Below are 14,917 nucleotides of genomic sequence, written 5' to 3'. Positions count from 1 at the left end.
TTCTGGTTGTGCATGAGGTTTTGGTTGTGTGGTATTTTTCTGCAGCTAGTCCTGTGGTGCTTCTTCTCTTCTCTGATTTCGAGAGTGGTGTCCATGTCATGACTAGCATGGGTGTTCTCAATTGGCCTTGCACGAGGATGGAGGGGCATGATCGTCAAGATCTCTAGCGTGTGCGACGATCGCTAATAGAAATAGGTGCTGTGATAAACGATCATATATGTCCCTCAATCCAGAGAGTGTATCGAAATCCCTAGGTATTATTGTAAGCCTATGGGCATGGGCAGAGAGGAAATATGCATCTTCAAAAAACTCAATCAGCCAGTCTTCAACAATTTTCTCGAGACACAAAACTGCAGATGCTTGCCATCGCATGCCATTACTCCAATGTTCACAAATATCACGCACAAGTCTTTGAAATGGTAGCATGGCTATTGCAAGTTGCATATGTCTCTCAATCTATCAAAGCTCTTGCAAAACTACCATGTGGGCTTGATATCTTCTACTCCTACCTTGCACTTGCAATGACTCTGTAGGACTTTCACTTGTTTCTAGCCTTCGAGCAGTTCGCTTGGTATCTGCCATCTAATAAATAAACTCCGTAAGATGACAACCGAATTTTTTTTTTTGAAGACTAGCAGGATGGCACTTTTACCTAGACACTTGATAACTGTATAGGGACCACAATACCTAGGACTGAGTTTCTTATATTTCCCAAGTGATAGAGAACTTCGTATGGGTCGCACTCGTAGAAGAACTCTATCTCCTTCCTTGAAGATCCTTTCAGACCTCTTGGTGTCAGCATAATGCTTTTGGCGATCTTGGGCAGCTTTAATATCCTTTTGGATTGCCTTGGTTTGTTCCTCCATCTCTTCGAGCATTTTCCTGGAACTCTTATGGTTGGGTCAGAGAAATTTAGAGGAGACAAGCATTCTTGCCCATAGAGTGCTTTGAACGGTGACATTCCTATGCTTTGATGATAAGATGTATTGTAGGCAAATTCTACCAGAGGAAGGTATTGAATCCACCTTCTTGGTTCCCGTCCACAGTATGCTCTGATAATGTCTTCAATTACTTGGTTGACTCTCTCAGTTTGGCCATCGGTCTCTCGATGATAAGCTGTGCTAAAGCAAAGTTGAGTTCCTAGGGCTTGAAATAAGGACTGCCAGAACTTTGAAGTGAAGTCAGAATCCCGATCGCTTACTATCCTCTACTAACAAGATCTTATTCTATAGTCTGTGAGCAACATGACCCAACGAGGAGTCAATACCAAGAGATATGGAGCCATCAGGATGCCAACGAGCCTCTTATCACTTGTTATTGACCCTGTGAGCAAAATGAGCATGTAAGGAGTTTAGTACAAAGCAAAATGGGGCCTGCACGATGCCACAAGCCTTCTATCGCTTGGTAGTACTGACCCCATGAGCAAAAAGACCGCAAAAGGTCATCAATACCAGTGATATGGGGCCAAGAGGATGCCAATAAACTTCCTATCAATTGGCATTGACCCCGTGAGCAAAATGACTGCAAGGGTTTAGTACCAAGCAAAATGGGTCCTGCAGGATGCCACAAGACTCACGTCGCTTGGTATTGACCCTGCGAGAAAAGTGACCGCCGCAAAATATGGTCACTACCAAGAGATATGGGGCTTGCATGATGCCAATGAGACTCGCGTTGCTTTTTGGTACTGACCCCGTGAGAGGAACATGCCCATGAGCCTCCTATCACTTGGTACTGACCCTGTGAGCAAAGTGATTGCAAGGGGGTCAGTACTAAGCAAAATGGTGCCTACCAACAACGAGACTCGCGTGTCGCTTGTTATACTGACCTTGTGAGAAAAATGACCACAAAAGGGGATCAATACCAAGCGATATGGGGCCTGTAGGATGGCAACGAAACGCATGTCACTTAGTATTGACTCTTGAGCAACGTGTCCCAAGGGGAGTCAGTACCAAGCAATCACGAGCCTCTTATCTCTTGGTACTGACCCCATGAGAAAAATAACCACAAAAGGGGGTCAATATTAAGAGATATGGGGCCTGTAGGATGCCAACAAGACTTGTGTCTCTTGGTACTGACCCTATGAGCAATGTGTCCCAAGGGGAGTCAGTACTGAGCGATATGGGGCCAACACGATTCCCACAAGCCTCCTATTGTTTGGCATTGACCACGTGAGCAAAATGATCGCAAGGTGGTCAGTACCAAGGGACACGAGGTGAGAAGGATGCCAACAAAATTGTGTCGCTTGGTACTGACCCCGTGAGCAACATGACCCTAAGGGGGTTTCGTAGCAAGTGATATATGGTCATTAGGATGCCAATGAGCCCCTTATTGCTTGGTGCAGACCTTGTTAGCAACATTAGCCTAATAGATTGCAATACGTTAAGAAAAGGTCATTACTAGGGGATAAAGAGCTCGCGGAGTGCCTACAAGCCCCTTATCGCATGGTACTGACCCCTGAATGAACCCTTATGTTTAGGTCAAAAAATCTCAAAATACCTGCTCTGCAGATGTAGAGGCAATGGCATTGTCTGAGTTTGGGGGATCGATGAGGAGGGAGATGCAGTCACGCGAGGCAAAGGTAATAGGGCACCACGATAACGTTTCCTAAAATAAATCAAACACATGCAAGAGAGGAGAGGTGTGAGAGTACGTACCATATTGATGTGTCATTCATGCATCAGACCTTATAAATCCCACTTATGATCAGTACACACAGCAAGGGAGTGGTGCTAAGAATCGGGCTAAGACCACGTGGTACGGGACCATGTTGTTCCATAATGGCCCCTATCTTGCTCAGGAGCTTCATTCATTCGCGTTGAGTTCCCTACCATCACCCTTCGTGTCATCCCTCTGCATCACCATCACCCCTTCTTCTTCTTCTATCTCCACAAACAAACTAAAGCTTTTAATCAAATCTACATGCATGCTTTTCTCTCTATCTCTCTCTCTAATTAATGCACACACTTAAACACTCACAATATTCATTCTGAACACACACACACACAACCTTACAACCTTATAGAAAGAAAAAAATTATGCTCTGTCTCCAACAACAACCAAAAAGAAAAATATTATATAATGTTTTAATGAACCATAGCCTTATAAACTGTGATGCATGCTCATTTTTTAAGGCATGATGGGATGAAACTTTTATTTGAAGGGTTAATTATATTATGCCCTTTTTTTCTCTATATGTAACAAGGGGATTTTGAAAAATTCACCCTTCAATTTTTCAGTGGCCTTATATGAAGGGTAAAATGGCTTATAAATGCATGAGACCTTATAATGCCACTTATAATCAGGACACGCCACACCTGTGGTGCTAAGACCACCACGTGGGACTAAAAAGGCCCGAATCTCCTTGGGGACATTGAGCTTTCTACCCATCCTAAACCCTTGGCATCGATCTCTCTGGCCTTCGTGTCGTCCCTTCGCATCACCTTCGCCATCGTCTAACCTCTGCCTTGCCATTGCCTTGGTGTTGAGATCCCCTACCGCCATTGTCGTCGCCACCTCGCAGGAATCACGTAAGCCGCTAATCGTTTGACACTAACCCCCTTTTGTTTTCTTTTGTTTTGGGGTCAGTACCAAGCTACAAGGTGCTTGCATGCGTCACCTCTAAGCCCCTTATCGCTTGGTACTAACCCCTTGTATACTAATCATGCTTGTCGTAATCGACTAAAATGTTTCTTTAGGCATGTCAACGAGTGAGTTGGACATTCACTTGGAACCGGATGACGAGGCAGAAGAGTCTTGTGTAGAAAAGCTATATATGTTCCTATACAATGCACATGCTCACCATCGTGCTTTTGAATTGTCTTTAATGTTCAATGCAAAATTTCTAGTATATTCTTGGTGATCGGGAGTAGAATTATGAACAGATTGCTTCTAGTAGCATCGTGACGTCCGATGGTGAACATTATGTTCATCCATCTGATTTTGCAACAAACAAAGTCATGAAAAGAAGGCTCAACTGTTTGTTGCAAAATCAGATGGATGAACATATTGTTCACCATCGTGACGTCCGATAGTGAACAATATGTTCATCCATCTGATTTTGCAACAAACAAAGTCATGAAAAGAAGGCTCAACTGTTGTCTTGAAAAAATCCCAAATTGTGGTAGTAAAGTAGAGGAGAAATTCCCATTACACTCAAAGAAGTGAATTTCTTCTCCAATACATTTATGGATTTCTTTGTTTTCTACATCACCTTACTGAAGACTTTGAGCCCCAGACAACAGATTTACCAAGCAGTCAAGTGCAATCGAGGATGATGGATTGCCGAAAAGGAAATATTTCCCACTAGTACATCCCTTGTCAATGTCGATGCAGTAGCACCTATGAGTATAATCCCATTGGAAGCTAGTCCACCTAATGAGAATGAATAGGGAGACTTGTCACTTCCTTCTTTGTGGCAGCCCAGCTTTATTATGGTAGACCAATTTGATTATGTATTATTAACATACATTATGCATCATTTTAATATTCGTGTGGACTATTTCTTAGCTACTTTAGCAAATTATAGTGAAGCAGACATGGGGTGAGTAGAGAAAGGACTTGACAAACACCTCCTAGTTGATTCTGCAGTCTAGGACTCTGCGTATCTGCCTAGCAAGGAGATATAAAAGGACATGTTCAATGAAGCTAGGACATATAGAAAACCCATTTGTCTTTTGAGAAGGAGGCTCTAGTAATTGCAGACCATCTTGGTTTGACAGATATGGGCAAAAATATAGCAGTTATCGTACATGAAGACAGTAAGTCTACGATCCCTTTGTGGACAAGAAAAATGCTTAAGGGTGATGAAAATCAACAAGTAATAGTATCAAAAATTTCTTAAGCTATTAGTATTTGTTTTACCTTTATTTTGGGATTAAACATATTACATTGCTTCTAGGTTTTTGTATATGATGATGATTTCTTAAAGAGAGAAGGTGGCTCAAGATCATTCGATGCTGCTAGCAGTTCAAAATCAACGGATCATTGAAAGGATAATGGTCTCATTGAATATATAAGACATTTGAATCATCAAAAGGTACTTACAATTTATGAAACTTGCTTATATTGCTAGACTTGAATCATGATGATTACAGTTTTAATGCACAGATCATTATATTTCATAAAGAGTTCTCAAAAGATAATGCAAAATTTTCTTTATTCGCATTGAAAGTACTCTCCAAGTTTTGTGGTGGATATGATGTGCCTTTGAATGTTGAGAAAGTGGTGTTGGTAGAGAAACAGTTTGTATTACGGGTGTTAGGTGAGGGGCATGGATGTCAAGCACTAACATACCCCTACTACCTATCATACACAGCCCAGGCTCTTTACAGCATGAACTAATAAACTAGACACATTGCCTCCTTATGGGAAAAGATATCTAATGAGGACAAGAAAGAACCGGTGTGTTCCTCAGGGAACTGTTGCCTCCAGAGGTGCAACTACCAAGAATAGATCTCCCAACAGATGAAGTTAAAGAAGATGACAAAGAAGAAGGAAGAGCACTGAAGAAGTGAAAGATCCCTGTCCCCTCTGCACATCGAACTCCGGGGGTGCTAGCAGCAGAAGTAGCACTTCTTGCTGCACAGGGCGCGCAGGGCACAACCTCTCACTCGGGGCCTCACACACGGATATCCGGACAAGAGACTAATCCCTTGGCTCTTCCAAAACCGAACCCGGAAAAACTTCCCTCGCCCAGTAGAAATAGGAGATTCCTCTAGGATATTTTTATTTTAATGTAGTCAAAGATCTTAACTAACCAAACTGATCCGATTGCACCTGTAAGTCACATGGTCAGATCAAGGAAAGGACTTGCACGTGGATCATAGAGTTCAACGCTTTTTTCCTCATCAAGAGGCACAACCGTTGGTTCTTTTCCATAGAACAAGGACTATTCGGGATTTACTTTATCTATCGTAACATAACAGAATCGAGTCTCATTTTAGGGATCCATCAGTCCAGCCTAACCCCATCCACTCCCATGGGTTAGCCAACCGCCCAACCACTATAGTGGTAGAATCCATTTAGGAATTTTGGTTATGTTTTTTCCTGGGTACCAGGGAAAAGAGTTCCCAGGCTCCCTAGCCAGCGCTTTAAGCAAACTTCAAGATAGTCACACCACTTACACACCCAATATGAAATTGCCTGTTTCACAGATTCAACTGTCTTTAAAATAATCTTTTAATGAAACCATAGTATCACTGATCATAATCCTCCAAAATATTTGATGGAATTCTAATTTCCAATCATTCCTTCATCGCTGTACCTATGGCATCATTGGCAACCAGAACGCTCACCACCTGTTCACTCACTTATAAAAATCCAAATAGACTCTCCGTTGAAGATCAGCAAGATCAACAAGATCAACCAACAGATCCATATAAAAGAGCCATGGACTCATCCGTTGGAGGACCAACAAGGTCAATTAACTAAATCCATGCCCGAGTTCAGAAAACAACTCTAACACCTTGTTCTATTTTCTTCCTTGGTATCTTCGGTGACCCAGAGCCCGAGCACCGTATGGTCAGCACCCTCTAGGATCCTTCATAGGTCACCTAGTGCTTCACTCATAGGCCGCTTCCTTGGTCCCTCATCCACAGTACTGGAAGCTCACCATTTAAATCAAACCGAGGCTGGTCAAGACCTCGGCTGACCTTGCTACGCGAGACGTCCTCCGTTGAGCACAGCTGATGCAACTTTATCACTTAGGTCTCCACACGACCTCATTCACAAGATGGTCAAAATGTTTTCCCAGCATTCTTCACATAAAATAGTCATTTAAAACAGATTTCATAAATATAGTTTCTAATGAACTCTCATCGTTCCACCTGATTTCTCGTTATTCCACATTCTTCTAAATCCATTCACTTTGCTTAATCCACATCCAATCATATGTATTCCCATCGACCTTCATCCATTCTCATCCAATCACATCATATTACATCCATTCTCATCCAATCACATCATATTACATCTCATCACATCTCTCCACATCTATCCTCATCGCATCTCATCCATTCTCATCTACCCATATCTAAATCACATCCATTCACATATCTATCCTAATCCATATCATATTACATCCATTCTCATCCAATCACATCATATTACATCTCATCACATCTCTTCACATCTATCCTCATCGCATCTCATCCATTCTCATCTACCCATATCTAAATCACATCCATTCATATCTATCCTAATCCATATCATATCACATCACATCCATTCACATCACATCTCATCCATTCACATCTATCCCGATTCACATCACATCATATCACATCCATTCACATCACATCTTATCCACTCACATCTATCCCAATTCACATCACATCACATCTCATCCATTCACATCTACCCCGATCCACATCACATCTCATCCATTCACATCTACCCCGATCCACATCACATCACATCCATTCACATCTACCCCGATCCACATCACATCCATTCACATCACATCTCATCCATTCACATCTATCCTAATTCACATCAATTCACATCACATCCATTCACATCACATCTCATCCATTCACACCTATCTTGATTCACATCACATCACATCCATTCACATCACATCCCATCCAGTCACATCTATCCCGATCCACATCACACCACATCCATTCACATCACATCTCACCCATTCACATCTATCTCGAATCACATCACATCCATTCACATCACATCTCATCCATTCATATCTATCCCGATTCACATCACATCACATCTCATCCATTCACATCTATTTATATCACGTCACATCTCATCCATTCACATCTATTTATATCACGTCACGTTCACATCCATTTTTCAGATCTATTCACATCCATCACATTCATTGCATCCCCATCCCATCACATATATTCCTTCCACATTATATCACGTCCACATCTACCCACATCACATCTCATTCATTCCATCCACATTACATCACGTCACACCCATTCACATATCATCACATCTCTTCACATTCACATCCACATATATTTACATCACATCACATTTTATCCACATCTCATCACATTCACATCCACATCCCTTTACATCACATCACATCTCATCTACATCCACATCCATATCCATTTACATCACATCACATCTTATCCCATCCACATCCTCATCCATTTACATCACATCACATCCTTTCACAGATCCTCATATCTCATTCTCATCTCTTCATTCACATCCACATCCATTTACATCACATCAAATCCTTTCACATATCCTCACATCTCATTCTTATCTCATCATTCACATCCACATCCATTTACATCACATCACATCCTTTCTACATTCATTTACATCACACCACATCTTATCACATCTACTCACATCGCATTCACATCGCATTCACATCTTATCACATCGCATTCACATCTTATTCACATCGCATTCCAATCTATTCATTTTTTTGTAACATTTTTTATTTTTGATATACTAATGGGACTTTTCTAAATTTCTGTCAATTGCTTAGCCTAGTTAAAGGTACTTTTTCTCGACGGATATTTTCATATTCTTTCTCAAATTTCTCAAGTGAAATATATTCAATATTCTTCTTTTGAGTAAAAGATTCATGGGATTTACAAAAATCAATTTTACCTATATTTTCCAATAAAATTAATAATGCTCAAAATTTCACTTTTGATAAATACTCATAATTTTAATTATGCTAAAAATTTCTCTTTTTCCATTTAATTTCTTGGATCTCAAATATCATGGGAATTCCTCTTTTTGCATTTAATTGATTGAATTCCAAATGTCATGGGAATTCCTCTTTTATCATAAAATACATTTATCTAAAATTTCTCTTTTCTTTAAGAAAAATATCCATTATTTCAAATATGTCACGAATTCCACTTTTACCATTTAAATGATTGAATTCCAAATGTCATGGGAATTCCTCGCTTATCATTTAATAAATTCTCATGCATAAAATAAATTTGTCTAAAATTTCTCCTTAAATTCAAATAAAAATATCCATCAATTCAAATATGCCAAGAATTTCACTTTTATCATTTAAATGATTTAATTCCAAATGTCATGGAAATTCCTCTTTTATCATTGAAATTTTCTCATACATAAAATAAATTTATCTAAAATTTCTCTTTTCTTTGATTAACTATTTATGCATAAACACTAAAAATTAGTTTTTCACCATGAATGTGATGAAAATCATTCTTTTAGCATAGGATGACCCCTAAAATATGTTAGGAAGTCCTCTTTAGGCATTATGCATAAAAATGAGTTATGTATTAATTTCTAAAAATTTTGCCATAGCTTCGTTATGCTATTACTGATAATTTTTAATATTTCTAGAAAGAATAAGACTTTGTAATACAATTATGATAGAATACTATCCTTAGACTTAAATCCAATTTATGGAATTAAATCATAAGTTTATCATAATTGTATTAGCATAAAAGCATAAAAATCCATTTTCTTAACCTCTAGCTTAACAAGCTTAGAGATTGATTTTCTTAACCTCTAGCTTAACAAGCTTAGAGATTGATTTTGAATTAAGAACTTATCAATGAGAAGCATTCATTTGCTAAAGAATGTCATAGGAATGACTATTCTTTTGGGAGAGAGAGAGATATATATAAAAAGCATCCTAATTAAGCATAAAGATTAACTTTTTGTGATTAATCATTAGAAATCTTATAGAAAGCATTGAAAACAATTAATTTGAAACTTCTCAAGCTTGAGAGGGGTTGAGAAGTGAAATCATTGAGAATATAATGAAAACCATGCCCTTGAGGCGTCTTTCCTTGAATCAGCATCCGCTGTTCTTGATGGCCCCAGTGAAACTGATCTCATCTTGATTACTGCTGGTCGCTCTCTTGTACTCACTTCGGGGCCCATCCCTTGTGCCCATTCTGATCCAACTGCATCTGACGGCCTTATTGTTACAACCCCCAACCTGGAGGTGCCTCTTCATCGAGTGTTGACTCTACTCATAGGTGCCCCAACCTGGAGGTGCCTCTTCATCCAGTGCTACCTCTACTCATAGGTGCTATATCTGCAGCCTCTTGTCCGTTATTAGTTTGTAACTACTCTGACCTCTTTATTAAGGAGGCACACATCTTGTAATACATCTCTCTCTTGTACATATCGTTACTAATACATATCTTGGCTTTAACGCCTCACTCTGTGTTCTCTCTGGTCTGCACCTAAGAAGGCAATGGCTCTTACCTTCCTCTCTACTGTATACTCCCAACTTGTGAGCTACTTGCACACACTATTTCTTTACAAAGATGAGCTGGTCGATGGTTTGAGCTTTGAAGTTTTCATATGTACTGTATAAAGGGGCGTCAATTATAGTTGTCTTGTAAAATGTAGCCCTCCCTGCTGAAATGAAACAGTAGTGTGATGGTGTTCGTTGGCTTGTTGTTTCATGGAGTGGAAGGCTGTCATAATACCAGTCCTAGAAATGTAGTGTACATCATATAAAGGCAAAAATAAAGTGGTTGAGTCCCTTGGTATGCCTGATATTTTTGCAGGGCATTCTCTTGTTGATGGAGAGTCTAGTGGCTCCAAGATCAGCCTTGATGAGGAGGAGCTTGGGATTACAGCAATGACGACACCTGGTGTGAAGAAGGCTATGGAAGCCATGAATATAAAGTTACAAAGATCTGGAAGAGTCAAAAACCCTATGTAGAGGGACTTATGATGGTTATGTGGCACATCATTATACTTATATGGCAAAAGTTGTGCAAGTTGTAGAACCCACATGTTTTGATGAGGCTATTGGAAATTGTGTTGGGAGAAAGCTATGGATAAGGAGATGGATGCATTGTATGGAAATGAGACTTGGGATTTGGTGCCATTGTCTGAAGGCAAGAAAGCTATTGGTTTGTAAGTGGGTGTATAAGGTGAAACATAACAGTAGTGATTGTAGCATAAGCATGTACAAGACTAGATTGGTAGTCAAAGGATATTCACAGACACATGGGATTATGAGGAGATATTTGCATTGGTTGTTGCAAAGATGGAAACTGTGAGAGCTATGATTGTGGTGGCTACAACAGCTAAAGGCTGGTTTTTACATTAGATGGATGAAAAAAATGCGTTCTTGCATGGTGATTTGCAAGGAGAAGTGTATATGGATCAGCCACCTGGTTTTGAGGATACATGTCACTTGGAGTATGTATGTAAGCCTCGTAAGACTTTGTATGGACTAAAGCAAGCTCCATGAATATGGCATGACAAGATTGTTGATTATCTTGTCACTATTGGTTTTTATATGATAAACGTAGATCACTCTTTGTATGTGCGCAAGAGTGATAAGGGTATTGTGATCATCACCATCTATGTAGATGATCTTATTGTTGGGAGTGACAAATTGGATGAGATTGAGCATGTGAAAAGTCTTCTCAAAAGAAATTTTGAAGCTTTAATTTATAAAACAACCCATTGACAAACAATTATTAGTTACAGATGTCATAACTCAAAATTTTCATTCAATCCTTATTTCTCACAAAACAGTATCACTTTGGACTCCCCGTTGAGACCAACAGGTCAGCAACAACGAGATCCAGTAACAGATTACAATAATTTTCTTCGTCATCATATATATATATATAAATTCCACGACATACACATGGGTGTCCTAAGCACCATGAGCCCGTGCATCACCTGGTCAGAACCCTCCAAGATCCTCCTTGGGTGTCCTGGCACTTCACTCAGGGACCGCTTCGTCGGCCCTCGCCCATCGTACCGAAAGCACACAATTTTTCACCATACCCAGGCTGGTCAAGACCTGGGCAGGTTTTTTCACCATACCCAGGCTGGTTAAGACCTGGCAGGTTTTTGCCACGTGAGCCGTCCTTTGAACACTCCCCGCCAGTTGTTGCAACAGAACTTTCCTTAGAAATACACATATACTAAATGCTCCCTCCAACAGTATTCTGGCGTAAGATAGTCCTTTAAGAAAGCAAGCTTTCTATGCAAGATTTTCTTTTGAATACAATGAGTATATCTTAATTCCGTATCCCATGACTTCTAGATCAAAGATCTGGATTCCCAAGCAGAATTTCTCAAATTATGTAATCTTGATCCTCAGATCAAAATCAAAGGTCTCAACTTAGTTTCAAATTCGGTGGGTGATTTGAGTGAAATTTTCCTGAACTGGACACATCGGTTTTATTTTGAAACTGACGAAGGAGATTAAGTCTTGGTCATAGTCTGATTCAGGGTTTAAGTTTGGAAAGGTTCAACCTGAACTATCTTTCTCGAAGGGAAATATTTCAATTACTACTTTACTGAATTTCATTCATTGAGTATTTTGCTTAACTGAAATCAAAACTAATCACGAATTCCTATGAGGAATAAATTAATCATTTATCTAAAATTCCAACTTCGATAGTTTTTCTGAGGTTTCTCATTACTATCTTAGAGAATATGAAACGATAGAATTTTCTCTCACAGAGTATTTACCTATTTATTTACCAATATTCATGGTATTCAAACATAGGATTAAAGAGAACTCTTAATTTGATATAAAAATTCTGTATGCATCTATTTATGCATAAAATTCAACTTTTATGCTAATAACACTTTTATATAAAAGAAAATCCTTTTATGCATCTATTTATGCATAAAATCAATATTGGTGAAAGTAACACTTTTACAATAAAACAAATTCTTTTATGCATCATTTTATGCATAAAATTCAATATTAGTGAAAGTAACTCTTTTACAATTAAAAAATTTCTTTTATGCATCATTTTATGCATAAAAATCAATATTGATGAAAGTAATACTTTTATAATTAAAAAAATATCCAATATGCATCTTTCTATGCATAGAATTTAAATATAATGAAAATCACTCTTTTATAATAAAAAATAACCAATATGCATCTTTCTATGCATAGAATTTAAATCTAATGGAAATCACTCTTTTATAATAAAAAAATAACCAATTTGCATCTTTCTATGCATAGAATTTAAATCTAATGAAAATCACTCTTTTATTAAAAAAAAACCAATATGCATCTTTCTATGCATAGAATTTAAATCTAATGAAAATCACTCTTTTATAATTAAAAAATAAACCAATATGCATCTTTCTATGCATAGATATTAAATCTAATGAAAATCACTCTTTTATAATAATAAAAAATAACCAATATGCATCCCTTTATGCATAGAATTCAAATCTAATGAAAATCACTCTTTTATAATAAAAAATAACCAATATGCATCCTTCTATGCATAGAATTTAAATCTAATAGAAATAACACTTTTATAATAAAAATATTTCTACTATGCATTTTTCTATGCATAGAATGAAAATAACACTTTTAGAATACACAAACGCTAGGGATTACTCTTTTTGAATAATAAAAGCTAAAACTTATTTCACAAAATTTATGAAAATTTTGCCATAACTCCTTTGTATGACTGACCATTTTTAAATTTTTTCTATCTTTAAATTACTCAAAAATTATCCCCAAATGGTTTAAAACATTGTAAACTAATCAAATTCCACTTTTAAAAGAGAAATAATATGAAAAGTTTAATTCCAACAATAAAATTCCTTATCTAGGATAAAGAAGGGCGTCCTAAGCACCGCGACATACACATGGGTGTCCTAAGCACCCGCGAGCCCGTGCATCGCCTGGTGAGAACCCTCCAGGATCCTCCTTAGGTGCCCTGGCACTTCACTCAGGGACCGCTTCATCGGCCCTGGCCCATCGTACCGGAAGCACACCATTTTTCACCATACCCAGGCTGGTCAAGACCTGGGCAGGTTTTTGCCGCGTGAGCCGTCCTTTGAACACTCCCCCTCGCGAGCTGTTGCCACCAAACTTCCCTTAGAAATACACATATACCAAATGCTCTCTCCAACATTCTAGCGTAAGACAGTCCTTTAAGAAAACAGGGTTTCTATGCAAGTTTTCAGTTTTGATTTTCTTTTGAATACAATGAGTATATCTTAATTTCGTATCCCAAGACTTCTAGATCACAAGTCTGGATTCCCAAGCATAATTCCTCGAATTCTGTAATCTTGATCCTCAGATCAAAATCAAAGGTCTCAACCTAGTTTCAAATTCGGTGGGTGATTTGAGTGAAATTTTCTTGAAGAACTGGACACATCATTTTTTTCTGAAACTGGCGAAGGAGATTAAGTCTTGGGCATAGTCTAATTCAGGGTTTGAGTCTGGAAAGGTTCACCCTGAACTATCTTTCTCGAAGGGAAATATTTCAATTACTGCTTTACTGAATTTCATTCATTGAGTATTTTGCTTAACTGAAATCAAAACTAATTACGAATTCCTATGAGGAATAAATTAATCATTTATCTAAAATTACGACTTCGATAGTTTTTCTGAATTTTCTCATTAACTATCCTAGAGAATATGAAACGGTAGAATTTTCTCTCACAAAGTATTTACTTATTTATTTACCAATGAAAGTTCTTCTTGAGAAAGGAGCTACCATTAGGTTTTTTGGATACAAACTAGGATTTTGGGGATGTAGAGCATCCTATTTTCTTTGTTTCTCAGTATATATTTTGGGAGCAAACACTGGGGTTGATGCTGCCTTAGAGGGCTATCAAAAGTTAAAGTTTTTGAGGTAAAACGGTAAGGTATAAGAGAAAAAATGTGTTGAAGGTGGTGAAAGCAGTACCAAAAAAGAAAAATGAAGCTTTTTGATTCATAAGCATTGGGAAAGTGATTCCAAGCATATATGTATATATAGATGTATTTACTCATATATGTGTTACATGATGAAAATATCATTGTGAACTTCTTAAGTGTTTTCATGGCTCTGTCTCTCTCTTTCTATGACATCTGTGCCCCCTCTGCACATCAAACTTTGGAGTGCAAGCAGCAGCGGAAGTAACGACCTTGTGCGTAGGGCAGAGCTTCCCACTCAGGGCCTCGCCCACGAATGTTCGGACAAGAGACTAA

Source organism: Cibotium barometz, chromosome 4 (assembly GCF_041138505.1).
Source record: "Cibotium barometz isolate CiBa-2024 chromosome 4, ASM4113850v1, whole genome shotgun sequence".
Classification (NCBI taxonomy): domain Eukaryota; kingdom Viridiplantae; phylum Streptophyta; class Polypodiopsida; order Cyatheales; family Cibotiaceae; genus Cibotium; species Cibotium barometz.
The sequence above is the reverse complement of the archived record's forward strand: the minus strand, read 5'-3'. Positions refer to the sequence as shown.